At 31.1% G+C, this 14699-nt stretch overlaps 1 long non-coding RNA gene across 1 annotated transcript in view; it reads left to right on the top strand.

Moving 5' to 3' along the window:
• LOC308640648 overlaps positions 1-14699 on the top strand; it is a 31908-nt gene that overhangs the window by 16701 nt on the left and 508 nt on the right. The window contains exons 2-3 of the long non-coding RNA XR_014020327.1: positions 6219-6345; positions 12045-12123. This is a non-coding gene — a long non-coding RNA (uncharacterized lncRNA). The remainder of the gene's footprint in view (positions 1-6218; positions 6346-12044; positions 12124-14699) is intronic.

Raw genomic sequence — 14699 nt, 5'->3', positions numbered from 1 at the left:
ATTTATCTATTTATTTGTTTATTTAATATCTTACCTGCTGCTTACTGCAGATGTGACTCTATCTTTTATGTAACTTCTCATTCTTTATAAAATATTTTCTTCTAAAATACTTTTTAATATATTTTATTTTTGCAGTTTTCAAAAATGTAGGGCTGATTCTGAAAAACTTCCTGAATATACGTTTTTATTTTTAAAACTTGGAGGATTTTTTTATTGCTTCTGTCATCTACTTAATTGAGAACAGAAAATTTACTGGTTCATGTTTCTTTCACTTTTTTACTGAGTGGATATATTTGTGTCTCTTTGGTGGTCTTGTTTTTTTCTTTTTGTTTTGTTTTGTTTTGTTTTGTTTTGTTTCTGAATTGTAGATTTTTGAGATTCAAACCAATGTTTTTAATATGGTAAAAGTAAGGTATATACCAAGTAACTTACTTGTGTCTCTTGCTATTTAATTTTGTTTTTTCCCCAAATGAGTTATAACAGAGCTAAAAAAGTAGATATTTTCAAGGTCACCATAAAGGAAGTGTGTAAAGATAGAAAAAAAATTAGACAAAATTGAAAAGTCAACAAAATATATGCACTTGGGCTTCTGACTAATGTGGTGAATTTCTGGCTGAATGTTATCTAATGTGCTGTCATTGTGCACATAAAAATTGGAGAGTGAAGTCTTAAATTCAGAATGGTCACATAGAACTGTTTTTCATCTCTAATGTGTCTTAGAGTATTTACCAGGGGTATTAAAGGATCTCTATACTCCTTATTGTGTAGTGTTCAGTGACTTTGAAACCGTTTATGAATTCACATTCCTGAAAACTTTAAAAAGCTGAGAAAAAGTGTCTTTTAAAACATAAATAAATCAGTATAAAAGAATACTATATTCTGTTGTTTAAATGGGATCTCAACCTATAAATAGTGATATTAAAAATCTATACTTAGAAATATGTGCACGTAGCAAAGAAAATTTACCAAAAACTACATACCTATTAATATTGCAGCCAAAATGTAACTAACAACATTTTATAATTTCTCAGTATTATCTATTAAATTCTGTATGTGCTTTATTATTGTCAAAGTTTTACCACACTGCCTAAATTTTGTAATATATTAGAAATCTTCTCCTTTTTTGGTACCATTAATTGAACCTAGGTACACTTAAGCATTGAGAGAAATCCTGTGCTCCCATGCCCTTTTTATATTTTTATTAGAGACAGTGTTTTGCTGAATGACTTAGAGCCTTGCTAAGTGCAGAGGCAATATTTGACCTTGTGATCATCCTGCTTCATCCTCCCAAGTCACTGGAATTATAGGTGTATACCACCATGTCTAACATATATTAGCAACCTTAAGATTGACACTTGTTTCTCTTTGTTTTATAATAACCTATGGTTATTTTGTACAAAAATTATGCAATGTATTTTGGGATGTATAATGTGTACATAAACATTTATAGTACTTGCACAAAGGGTACAAGAAAATAAACAGTCTGTGGTAAGGCTTTTATTTTGTATTTAGTAAACTCATATAATATTGGCTCTAATTAAATTGAGATAAGATGGAAATTATAATTTTCTTAGCAACCAGTAAAAATAAAATATAGTGTCATTGAAATACTAGGAAAAAATAAGCTGAGTGGAATAATTATTTGTTTAAAATTATTGATGGCCCCATTCATCCTAATGGTCCAAAATAAGAAATAACTCAAATGTTCTTGAATGTTGAAATGAACAATTTGTAGTGCATCCATAAAATACAAAATCAGTCATCAGTATAAAGGAACACTTTACTGAAGCACACGTGCTTATTGACTCTTACAGTAGCTGTATTTAAAATTATATTGCATTATGCCAGGCAAAATAAAATTATAGTTTTTATAATACATTACAGTAACATCATTCTGGGGAAAACAAAGTTACATGTAAAAAAATGTTTTTTTTTTTGGGGGGGGGCAATGATGTAAATACTCTGTGCTTAAAAGTAGTGAAGGATTTAACATTCTAATTTGTTAAAACTGTATAATGTATTTCTATGACATTCAAGATATGTACATATGACATCACCAAAAAATAAATATACAAAGAGGATGGCTGGCCTATGTTGTGAAATGGGTAGAAGCATAGAAAAAATAAAAATGGCATAAAATATGCAGGTATTAAATTTGGGTAACTGGTAAAATATTTACTTTTTTTAAGATACATTTTACATTTATGTAATAAAACATTCCCATGCTAGTTATTAAGAACCTTTTTGCTCTTTGGGATAGTAGATGAAAAAAGTGACTTAGACTGTCCTGAGCAAGGCTGATACAAAATGTGTTTATTTTTGAATAACTTCTGAATCTTTACATAAATGCTTTATGTGGTTTTATATGTGCATCATACTTTAATGGAAATTTTGAAAGTTATGTTTGTGAAATAATTATGGTTCTCAGAATACTAGTAACAATTTATGATTTGGTATAAATCTCAAATTGGTTTTCTTTCTATTTTAATATTTTATCATTCTCAAGCATTTACCCATGTTCTAACACTTGGACATAACTTTATTTATTTATTTAATTCAGCAACCATTTGGTAAACATTATTTTTTTATTCATTTTTTCCCCTCAGTACAGAGGATGGAAGTAAGTATCACCAAATACACACACACACACACACACACACACACACACACACACACACACCAGTGGGGAGATATATATATTCATTCACTGGTAAAATATTCACTTTGTGAATATATATTTTTTTCTTTTAAATGACACCATGCTATGTTACCTAATGTCGGGTGTGAAGATCAAGTTCATAATCTCAGCATTTTAATAGGCTGATGTGAGAGAATTAATATATTGAGAATAAAAAATATAAAGGGGAGGTGAATGATGCTCAGTGTGTAGGCACTGCTGAGTTTAATCCTTGATATTAAAATAAAAAAAAATCTTTGAAATTTTGTTTATTTGTCTTTCATAAGCATAGACCGCAAGTTTAGGTCCCCATTAAGAAAGTTTAGAGTGTGATGTCTTTTCAGTATCTGCCATGTCTTTGAGTGGCTATGGGGTAAAAATTACATGAAGCTGACCCAAGGTGTCCACAGGTTCCATGTTTGTTGAATTACCTAGAGAATGCTAACCTGTGTGTAATCCTCTCTTCCTACAGAGCAGCTTGTGGTCAGGGAATGGAACACCTTGTTGGACTAGCTGGATACTCTAGATACTCTAGAGATTACAGGAATATCCTTTATAATTTTCATCTAAATAATTCAGATATTGGAATATTAATAATATTTTCCCGAAATGTTAGGTTCAGCTCCCGAGAAACACATTACTGCTCAGATCTATTGATTCTGTAACTGAAAAGAAAGGGAAATATGATTTTTGTCCTCCTTTTTCTTACTGATGTAGGGAAGATTGAGTATAAGGGGCCAGAATTTGAAATGAGAATAATCCGTAGCAAGGATTTAGGAAAAAAACAAACAAAAAAAAAAAAAAAAAAAAAAAACTAGTGTGTTTGTGCAGATGTCTTCAAGGAAAAACTCAGTATATGCTAATTGGAAGTCATAATGTAATGTCTCAAGTTTGGGGTGGTAACTAAATATTTAAATAAATAGGATGGTGGGTTTAGCATGTCTCACTTAGTCTAATATTTTTATTACCTATAAAATGCAATTCATCACTAACATTTGAAAGATTAAAAAAAGTTGCCAAAGAGAAAAGATAGAGGCAAATTTCAAATAAAATTGTATTCAAACTAAGGTAATTTTTTGAGCCTGAAAAAGAACATCATTGAAGGTAAGTGAGATCGTAGTTGTATCTGTGGCTATAATTTTTATTGCTGTGGAGCTATTTCTAGAATGTCAGATTGGAAAAAATTCAGAGATAGTTTATAAGCAGCTTTTGTTTTTCTAAATCTATTTTGTAATACTTCAAATTTATCAAATGTAAGATATGGATGCATCCAAAATATTAGGCTGTCAAGGGTTTCTTTTTAGAAGAAATAGCAAATAAATAAGGTGAAATGAAAATGGACCAAAGGAAGTTAGAGCATTCATATCTTTCTGGGCATATTGTGACATGCCAGTAATCACAACAATCTGGCATGTCACAACCTGAAGCTTAGTGTAGCAACTTAGTGAGAGACTGTCTCAAAAAAATAAATAAAAGGTCTAGAATATATCTTAGTTGTAGAATACCCCTGTACCAAAAAAAAAAAAAAAAAAAATCAAAACTCCAAATGAAGTATCCTTTTCCCTGAAGCCAATGAATACTTAGGAGTTTTAAGAAAATTGTGTGTATGTTGGTTTGGACTGCCATGAGACGGCTCAGTATTCTTAGATTTTCATATAAAGGAAATTATCTAAAGAATACCAACCTGTTTTTTTAACAAATATTTTGTTCTTACCCGTGAATGTAAAAGTGTTCAATTAAATATTAGTTTATGTAAAACAATGGGAATATTCAGAATGAGTATCTGAATCAGCATATTTAAAATAGTGAGGATCTTCTAAATCTTATTGGGAAAGGGGCTCTTCTATGGCAGAACATAAAAATTGGAGGTAATATCTTCAACCACTTATTTCCTCAAATGGCCTATATTCTGTCCCTTTTTCCTCTGACATTTTTTTAGATTCTATGTAAGGTTTCAATTGTCATCTTCCAGATTTATATAATTTATAACAAGCTGGTATACATAAGTGTTCTTTTTTATCAGAATAAGTAACTTGAGTGAATAAATGTAGAGACCCCTAATTTATAGGAAATTAATTATAAATATGAATATTGTTCTATTCTGGGGCTTGAAACTGGCACCTAAGTTAGTAAAATTTGATAGTAGGGAACACCAAACTTGTGGGATCTGTACTAGATGGTATCAGAACTGAATTATTGGACTACTAGTTGTTGAAATATTGGTTGTTGTGCAAGTTTGCACATTTGGTATCAAAAGTGGTTGCAGAGTCAGGAAAAGGTGGCACAAACCTGTATTCATAGTGATGTGGAAAAATGAGGTAGGATAAAAGTAAATATTATTCAAGACTCAGTAATTCAGAGACCCTAAGCAACATTGTAAGCCCATTTATCACAATAAAAAAATCAAAACTTCTTGAAATGTAGAGTGCCCCTGGATTAAATCTTTAAATTAAAAATAATAATAATAATAATGCTGAATCAGAAGAAAGACATCACAGATCAGAATGTTATAGTAATTTCATGTATGTGTTTGTTCACTAGTGATAACTGAGACCCTGGTAAAAGGAGTATTTCCAAGCTGTCAGAGAGGCATTTAGGGTGCAAGAGCCTTTCAGAATTTTTTTTTTCTTAACTGCTTAGTATTCTCTCAATTTCTACTGTGAAATGAGCCAAGTGAGGATACAGTTTCACAGTGAGAGTGGTTTTACAAATCTGGGAGTGTTAAACCTGATATGTCAGTTTCCTTATGAACTGAGAGATTAATAGTCTATTCAATTAATTTGCTTTTTTTAATTTTATTTTTTGTTATAACTTTGTGCCGTGTGATTCAAGTTGACCCAAGTAGCTAAGTGTTTTGTAATAGTTTGATAGTTAAAAATTTTATTCTTTTGTTTTAGAAGTGAGTTGTGATGTTGTAAAAGTAATTTTTAAAATACAGTATAGATTTATGGTATATTTAAATAATGAGAAGATAGACAACTTTGAAGATAAACATTCAAATAATTATGTGGACTGTTGAAAGTTTTGGTGTGTCTTTAGTGATCTCTTATGTCTTCTGCACACTAAGGTGACCACTGTCATATGAGTATAGTTATTACTTACAATTTTCCTATGCATATCTCAAGTATCATTGATTTGTTTTGTTGTTGTTCTTTTGAATATTCAATAATTAATTGCAACTATTATTTATCCTTTGGAATTATGTTGGATTTTTTCCCACTTTTTTTGCTTCAGTGTTTTGCTTTACATGTGCTGCTGGCTGGGTTTCATTATACCAAAATTATCCACCAATTTTACTGCTTAAAATGTATTATTGGGGCTGGGGATATAGCTCAGTTGGTAGAGTGCTTGCCTTTCATGCAAAAAGCCTTGGGTTCAGTCCCGGGCACCACAAAAAAAAATGTATCTTATTGAATGGTTGACATCACTGCCATTTGTGAAAGCCACCTCTTTTAACTCTCATTAAAATTTGTATGAAATTAAATACTATGTCATTAATCATATGGTCTATGTGTTATGTATTTCTTCATTTTTATTTCAGGAACCATTGACATTAAGGGATGTGGTCATTGAATTTTCGGAAGAGGAATGGAAATTCCTGGACCCTTCTCAGCAGACTTTATATGGAGATGTGATGTTAGAGATCTGTAAAAACCTACTCTTTATTGGTGAGCCTAAATTTCATTCAGAATTTTTAATTAAAAACCAATATTTATTTTTTTTAACTTTATAGAGTATTTTATGGTAGCTTCTATTCTGCATTAAAAAGTTTGCTTCTTGTTTTTAGTACAAAGATTGGGCATTTGTTTATGTAGAAAAGAAAATATTAAAGATTTTTTTCTTTTTAGGTGTAACTTATCTTTTCTAAGTAGTGATTACAATGTAGAGAATGAAAATGGTTTCAAAGCATTTTAGTGTTTTTGTCTACAAAAAAATGTTTGAGAAAATAATTTTGTAGACTCTTACAGGATATTTTCTCTTTCTTTGTTTCCTAATGAGGGTAACATTAAAAAGACTTCTTTAGTTACCAAGAAAATAACAAAATGTGACATATTCCATCAAAAAAAATATTGATATCTCTAATGTAATCTTTGGTCACCACTTGGTCTCCAATGAAATAACCTTGGGATTTGAAGAGAAAAGTGACAGTAGACATATCAAATTAGGTAGAAATCAATGAAGCAAAGAATACAGATAAGAGGTCCAAAATTAAAGAGGAATTCACATTTTAAAATGTTAATTGATAAGCTAAAATCTGACAGAAAATGTTTTTTCAAACCTTGGTTTGTTTCAGTTGCAATCATTAAAGAGCATTTCATACTCTCTGTTTACCATGTATATCAATTATTTAAGCTCCTTCTTGTTCTTCAGTGATCTCCCTACATTTTAATTAACAAAATATTGTAGGAAAATCAAAATAAGAGGGGCTGGGCATGTGGCTCAAGTGGTAGCTTGGTTTCCTGGCAGGCATGCAGCCTGGGTTCGATCCTCAGCACCACATACCAACAAAGATGTTGTGTCCACCGAAAAAAATAAATATTAAAATTCTCTCTCTCTCTCTCTCTCTCTCTCTCTCTCTCTCTCTCTCTCTCTCTCTCTCCCCCCCCCACAACACTCTCTCTCTCTCTTTAAAAAAAAAAGAAAATCAAAAGAATACATAGATAAGTGACAGGAAATGTGGCATAGTGACACAGAGGCCAAACTGCCAAGCTTTATTTATATCAACAGGTTAATTTAGGTCATTGGTATCACTAGTACATACTGTTCACTTTATTACTAGGTAGATTACAAACTTAGCAACATTATGTAGCTTATTTATCAGTTATATACTAAGTTGCAATGTGCAGTGTTAGGAGTTTGTGTAGCTCTTAAGAAAGTCCATTGTATAAACTTACTGTTTTATGGACAGATTTAGACTCAGTGAACCATTGTGCTTGTCTAAAAAGAGAGTTTCTTTATTCCAAGGAGTTGTGTGCCAGAGATTATGTTTCAGGCTGATAATACTCTGGTGCAGAGCCTTTTCAAGCAGGGCACTGCCATAGCAGATTTACATTACACATGTATTTAATTACTTGACTAGTTCCTAGAGAAAATTGCAGGGCATTCTAAGGTGGGGAAACAAAGTCTTGTCACCCCTACAAATTATTCCACAATGACTGTGAGGATATGCATAACCTGGCATTTATTTGCATTTGGAGGCTCCCTAGAAAATCTGCTCATTTCCAAATATCTCTAGGCAAACCATTGTAAGATATTAATATTACAGGAGAGTTTCTTTAATATAATTTAAATATTTATTCATTCAAATTTTTCTCATCAGAACTTTATATGAATGCTTATATTGAATATTCTGTAAAGTTTTTCTGCCATATAATGAATAGCAGTATTTCACAATACCTGCTCCTAGTGGTTCTGTAAGTATAGCTGATCAATGTGGTTTAAAGAAGAATTTTCAGGGCTGGGGCTGTAGTTTAGTGGCAGAGGGCTGGCCTCACACATGTGAGGTACTGTGTTTTATCTTTAGCACTACATAAAAATAAACGGATGAAATAAATGCATTCTATCCATCTATGGCTACAAAAATTAAAAGAAAGATTTCTATTGTAATACAATTATTCATAATATTGTAGGTAACATTTCTCTAATTCTTGTGTCTTTTTTGACTCTCACTCTTTAGAGAGCTTCAGTGTTGTTCATTATGTTTTCTCACATTAGTGATACTGTTTTTGTTTTTATATCTATATGTAATAATTGAATAGAAATTATCATGACTTGTCACTTTAGGACAACATTAGATAAAATTAAACTGCATGTGACCCATATGCCAATTTTCAATCAAGTTTTCCATGCTTTTACTTACAAGTACAAATAATACCCCTGTTTTATATATAATTGTATATTGCCTTGATTATTTACTCTGCTTTTGTGCTTAATCATGTAATGTATCTAAGGTTTGTTTATATATATATATACACACACATACATACACACACACACACACACACACACACATACATACACACATACACACATACATACACACATACACACATACACATAGAGCAGATTGAACACAGAGGTTCTTGTAATATTGAGCTACATCATCACCCCCTTTTGACTTTTAGTTTGAAATAGACTCTTGCTAAGTGGCAAAAGTTGGAATTGTATTTCCATGTTTCAGCCTTCCATGTAGCTAGAATTAATGGCATATTCATCATCTCTACATATATAAATCTGTTCTTTTGTCTAGGAGTAAGACATTAGCTTTTTAAATGTACCATAAAGATGTTTACAATTCTTTTATCTTTTATATATTTGTCAAATATGTAATTGTGTTCAAAACTGTATATCTTTGCTGAATTATTATCTTATATATTTTAAATTTACTGGTCAGTTCTGTTCATTCAAATTTTTTTGTAACTTTTTTTTACTAGAAAATTTGTATCACATTTTTTCTTCAAACAAGTTCTCCTTTTCCTTACTTTTTCATCCCTAATGCCATTCCTTTTGGTCTTTATATTTGGCTACAGTAGATATCTCTCAGAAGTAGAATTACCTGGTATTTTTTTGGGGGGTGTGAATTACTATTTTACTTAACATACTCTCCTGAATGTTGATCCTTGTAGATATTATATAATTTATTATCTTTGAAAAGATTTTTAACTTTTTCATTCCAAATTGCCTTCATGTAGTCATTTGAAATGATATTTGATTTTCTTGCCACATTGGTCTCTTTTGAATGTTGTTAAATGAGAATAGGTCTGTAAATATATTTTGATTGGACCATCAAGTTGAGGGCTAATTGATATACTTTCAATTTTATTACCCTTGGCTTTCTCATTTAACCTCATTCCATTGAATATTGTAGCTTTTATTATTTTATATCAGGAATTACTATTTAAATTTTTTTAGTATATGTACTTATTGATGTGCCAAGAATATTCTAAAGAATTGTTCAAATAACTTATTTTGTTTACACAAAAATAATATTGATTGTTTGGTATTACATAGTCTTCTTAGATTTTTGGGGGTGCTACTGGCATTTTTTATTTCTAAGAACAGGTGCTTAACCACTGAGCCACATCAACAGCTCTTTTTGGGGAAGGGTACTAGGGATTGACCTTAGGGGCACTTGTCCACTGAGCTACATCTAAAGCCCCATTTTTTTATTTTACATAGAATCATGGTCTCCTTGATTTGCTTAGCACCTTGCTGTTTATGAGGCTGGCTTTGAATTCACAATCCTGCTGTTTCAGTCTCCCAAGCTGCTTGAATTACAGGTGTATATTACTGTGCCTAGCTGGCAGCTGTTTTTATATTTTATTTTGTGACAGTGCCTAGGTAAGTTGCTTAGGGCCTTGCTTAATTGCTGAATTTGGCTTTAAACTCATATTCATAAATTTTGAATATCACTTTCACTTTTGCTTTCCAACTTATTATTTTATGTTACAAAGCAACTTCTATATTTTAATATATTTAACATTTGTTTTGTATTTTTACCCTGATCTCTTTGGAACAATATTCCATACACTATAAAGAAGATTGCCTCTGTAAACCTAATTAGTTTTTAATGCTTTTTGAAGTATTTTCATTCCCTGAGTACTAATGCAATGATATTTTTTTTTTATTTACATCAACTGGGGATTGATGTATCCTACTATTACTGTGTTGCTTTTTATGCTGTTGAATTTTTTTCTGTGATTTCTTTCTATATATAAAAAATATGATTGGAGTTACAAATATTTCGACTATGATTGTATTCCAGTGATTAGTCATATTTATCTTTATATGATATTGTACTTTGTCTCTCATTTATATAATTATTATCACCTTTGCAATTTTGAATGTAACATTTGTTATATCTTTTTGTTTTTAGACTTTTGTGACCTTATATCTTAAGAAAACATTATGTAAATTTGCATCTAACATAGTTAATATACTTTTAGTTTTATTCTTGTTAATCACATTGTTTTCTGTTTAGTTTTTTACAAATTAGTTTATTTCTACTTAAATTCCTGATGAGAAAGAACTTATTTCTGCAGATTTCAAATTTTGTTGATTTTTTATAAATTTTTCTACTATGAAAAAAAAACTGCCTTAACAACATCAATTTTTTCATAGATTTTATGGTGATTATTTTATTTTATTACCTTCAATGTTTATTTTATCATTACTTTGGAATTATATAAGTACATAGGATCTCACTGAGGTGCTTAGTGCCTCACCATTGCTGAGTCTGTCTTTGAACTTATGGTACTTCTGCCTCAGTCTCCCCAGATACTGGGATTACAGTCATGTACCACATCTTCCAGCAGTACCTGTGTATTTTAATTAATTCTAGCCTTTGATATATTTTCTTCCTCAAATTTCTAATTTGTGAGAGTGTGTGTGTGTGTGTGTGTGTGTGTGTGTGGTGCTGGGGATTAAGCCCATCCTTTTGCATGTGAGGCAAGAATTCAAACATGTGAGCTGTGTCCCCAGCCTGAGACATTGTTTTTAAAAGAATATTTTTAGTATATAATTTCTAACTTTTCTGTTGCTATTTTTTCTATTTTTTTTTCAATTTTCTACATTTATATTTAGTTTATTAAATACATGTCAGGTGGTTTTCTGGCATTACTTAGATAATTAACAACATCAATTTTTGAACTCTAAATTACTAGTATTACATTGTTTGTTTGCTTGAGTTGATTATACTTTTTATTGTGTGAGCTATTATCTTCATTGGGACATTTCTATTCAAAATCTGTTCAATTAGATCATTATAGTCATTTTGGAAAATATTTGGAAGTTACAAAGTAAACAAAAAAGGTGATGTGCTATGATATATGAATTTAATTCCATATAACTGAAAAGCTGAGACAGTGGAATGCCAGTTTAAAATAAATTTCAGCATCTTTTTTCATAAACTGTCTTTTTAAAAAAAGTATATAGATATAGAAATAGAGAAATGCCTGTGGATCTTGTTTGGTGATAGAATACCCCTGTGTTCTCTTATGAAATAATCCCCCCAAAGATAAAAATATAAATAAACAAATAAAAGATATTCATTTCCTGAAACATTTGAGTTACAGGTGGATTCTGAATATGTTGAAGTGAAAGGCTATGATTTGACATTGTTGTAGTAATATTAGTCAGTTTGCATTTTGTCCTCATCTGTGGTGCTATAATTTCTTAAGATAATTTTCAAAATTCTCAAAGCTTTTGTCATCATTTTGTAGTAAATTCAGTGTATTTCTTGAGTAAAAATCACCTTGAATCATACTGTTCTGTGGCTATTCCCCCCCACTTTGATAAAGTTTTATATAATTGCAGAGTTATTCACCATAGTAAGTGAAATAACTTTCTATTTTTTTTTTTTTTTTAGGTATGTCTTCTAATCAAAACCAAGAATTTTCAGGAGAGCAAGAAATACAATATTTTTTGCAAAACTTGAAAAAGCAAAGGTATGGAAAGCAGGGCAGTTAATACTTCATTTTAAACAAGAAATTGAAATTGAAAGAGAGGGAAGTTCAGAAAATTTGTCTTAATGAATGGAAAAAAAAACATGAAAATTATTTATTCAAAAAATTTCAAGTTCATCAGGTTATATTATTACAAAAATCTCAGAAGACTGACTGCTCATCTAGTGCCATTCAGTTTTTCTTTCATTAAAACTTTAAATTACACTATTGTAATTGTAAAATTTTTACTACTCAGTATTTTTTGTAAAACCACTTGCAATACACAATATTTTAAATTGCAAAAACATGTATCAAATTACATTTACACAATGTTTACAGGGCATTATTAAGCTGTATCTTAAAAATACCTTTAGAATAATAAAGACTCAGCCAGTTTGCTCAGCTTTAGAAATAGGATTAAAATAGAAATAGGCATTTTAATGAAAAAAAAAACTCAAAAGTTATAAAATGCTCATAGTCAGTTATGTTTTTAAAACTTTTAATAATCTCTACATAAGCGCAGGTTAGAGAAAAGTGTACAAATCATTAATTTAAAGTTGCAGCATTCTAATCTGTCTTTTTTATAAAGTAATAAAAAGAGATTTTCTACATAGTATAGACAAATTGTCTAATTTAAACACATGCATACTATTTCTACTTAAAAGAAATACATGCAGATTAAGGAAATGCTGAAACAAGCCTTAGTAAGACATTTCTGTTGAAAAGAACAATTCAATAATTAAATGTGCTTACAGTGAAAGTTTGGTAGGTATTGCTTTTAAATGCAATAATAATTAAGCAAAAAAAAAAAAGAAGAAGAGAAGCAGTTGAATCTTTCTAAAACACATCAAATAAGCATACAGCTTATCTGTCATGTATGACAATCCAAACACAGGAAAGTCCCAGGAACTTTTAGGACAGTCTCCCAGAAAGCCCACAGCCCAAATGGCCTGCAGGAATCACACCCCAAAAGCAGACATGAGGGTCTTGTGAGAATTGTGAAAGGTTTCTGACACTTTTCTGGGATCTTGCTAAGAGGTATAAAACAAGCCTGAGATAGAAGTAGTAGGAATGGTGTGGGGCAAATGAAGAACAATGAAGGGCTTAAGCTAATAATTGTATAACCCTTTGAGAAAAGTAAAGCAGCCTCAGTGGTGACTTAAGACAACCTTTGAATGAGGAATGGCTTACCATTAAACTTCTCCTCTGTAAGTAAAAAAAAAAAAAAAAAAAAGATCTATAATGTCTTTGTCATTTCATGATTCTGTCTACCATTGCAGAAGCCCACTTTTGTAGAACCTTCTCCCTGAAACTTGATAGTTTGAGTCAAAGGTGCTTGTAAATGTTTATTTATAATTTTAATTCAAACTGAAGCAGTCTTTGTGTAGTTACCAATGTATTTATGGCTCATAAGTTAGCATAATTACTCCATGTCATGGGACATCAAGAATCCCACCTGAGTAATTTCTTTTTTGGAAGGTGATGAGCCATCTGAAAAAAAAATAAATATCTGAAATAATTAGTAAAGGAATATAAGACCAGGCAAGTACTTATGTTAAAAGCGGTAAACATCTTATAGATTCTCTACACCTCATAAGTTCTAAAAATCAATTGCTAGATAATTTTTCCAGTTCTTTATTTAAGGGAGTGTGCATCAAAATAGGAATAAGATTTCAACAGTAAGAGTCTTTCTTGAGACAGGTTGATTGGCATTCTGACATGTCTCACCCATCTCTGTGATGCTAAGTGACTATATGGCTCCAATGGATGATACCATCTCCAGTGCCATGCTTAATTTAGACAAAACTAGGTAGTATATAACATGTACTGGATAGTCCCAAACCAGCTGGATTTCAACTGTGAGTTCCCATATACCAGACTTTTTTCCCTAACGGCTTCCATGCTTTTTTTTTAAAATTTCATGCACAGTTTATAGATATCTTTCAGCAGCTCCATCTGATATGCACTGCTTCATCTTTCATATCAACAGGGATTTTGACCAGACTCCAAGTGAATATCCCAAAAGATCTATGCATTTTTGTGGTTTTGGGTGGAATGAGAAAAACTTTCCAAATGTGAGAAATAGAGACTTCCTGGATCCTATACATGTCCCTAATGAACTAAATTCTGTTGCCATTAGATTTTTCTGAGGCCCTAGGACTACTTACCTGTGCATCTCAAGAAATATGTTTTCATCAAATCAAAAGTATTCTCTAACTTATTTCAGTGAGCTAGTTACATAGAAAGAATTTTAAAAACACCCTCAGTGATAGATATTTTTGCTGGAAAGTTGAGCAGCCAAGCTCAGATGAAGTTTGCTCTTTGGCTTAATGAAGAATGCTCTGGCACATCAGGGCAATAATATGTCCAGTGCCTGCAGGATTCCCAACAAATTAAAACTAGACAATAGTGTGTTGGAGGAAAGGTGGAATTGTCAGGATGTGGGGCATTGGCTAATCTGGAGAGAGACAAGAACACATATGGCAGTCACATTTGAGGACCTGTGTGTGCTTTTAAACATTTTTGAACAGCATTTGTAATTATATTGTTCCTCTAAAAAATGAAAAATTTGCAATGGA

The sequence above is a fragment of the Spermophilus citellus genome, assembly GCF_964194105.1.
Source record: "Spermophilus citellus genome assembly, contig: SCAFFOLD_255, whole genome shotgun sequence".
NCBI lineage: Eukaryota > Metazoa > Chordata > Mammalia > Rodentia > Sciuridae > Spermophilus > Spermophilus citellus.
Note: the sequence above shows the minus strand (reverse complement) of the source record. Positions and strands in the feature narration are given on the sequence as shown.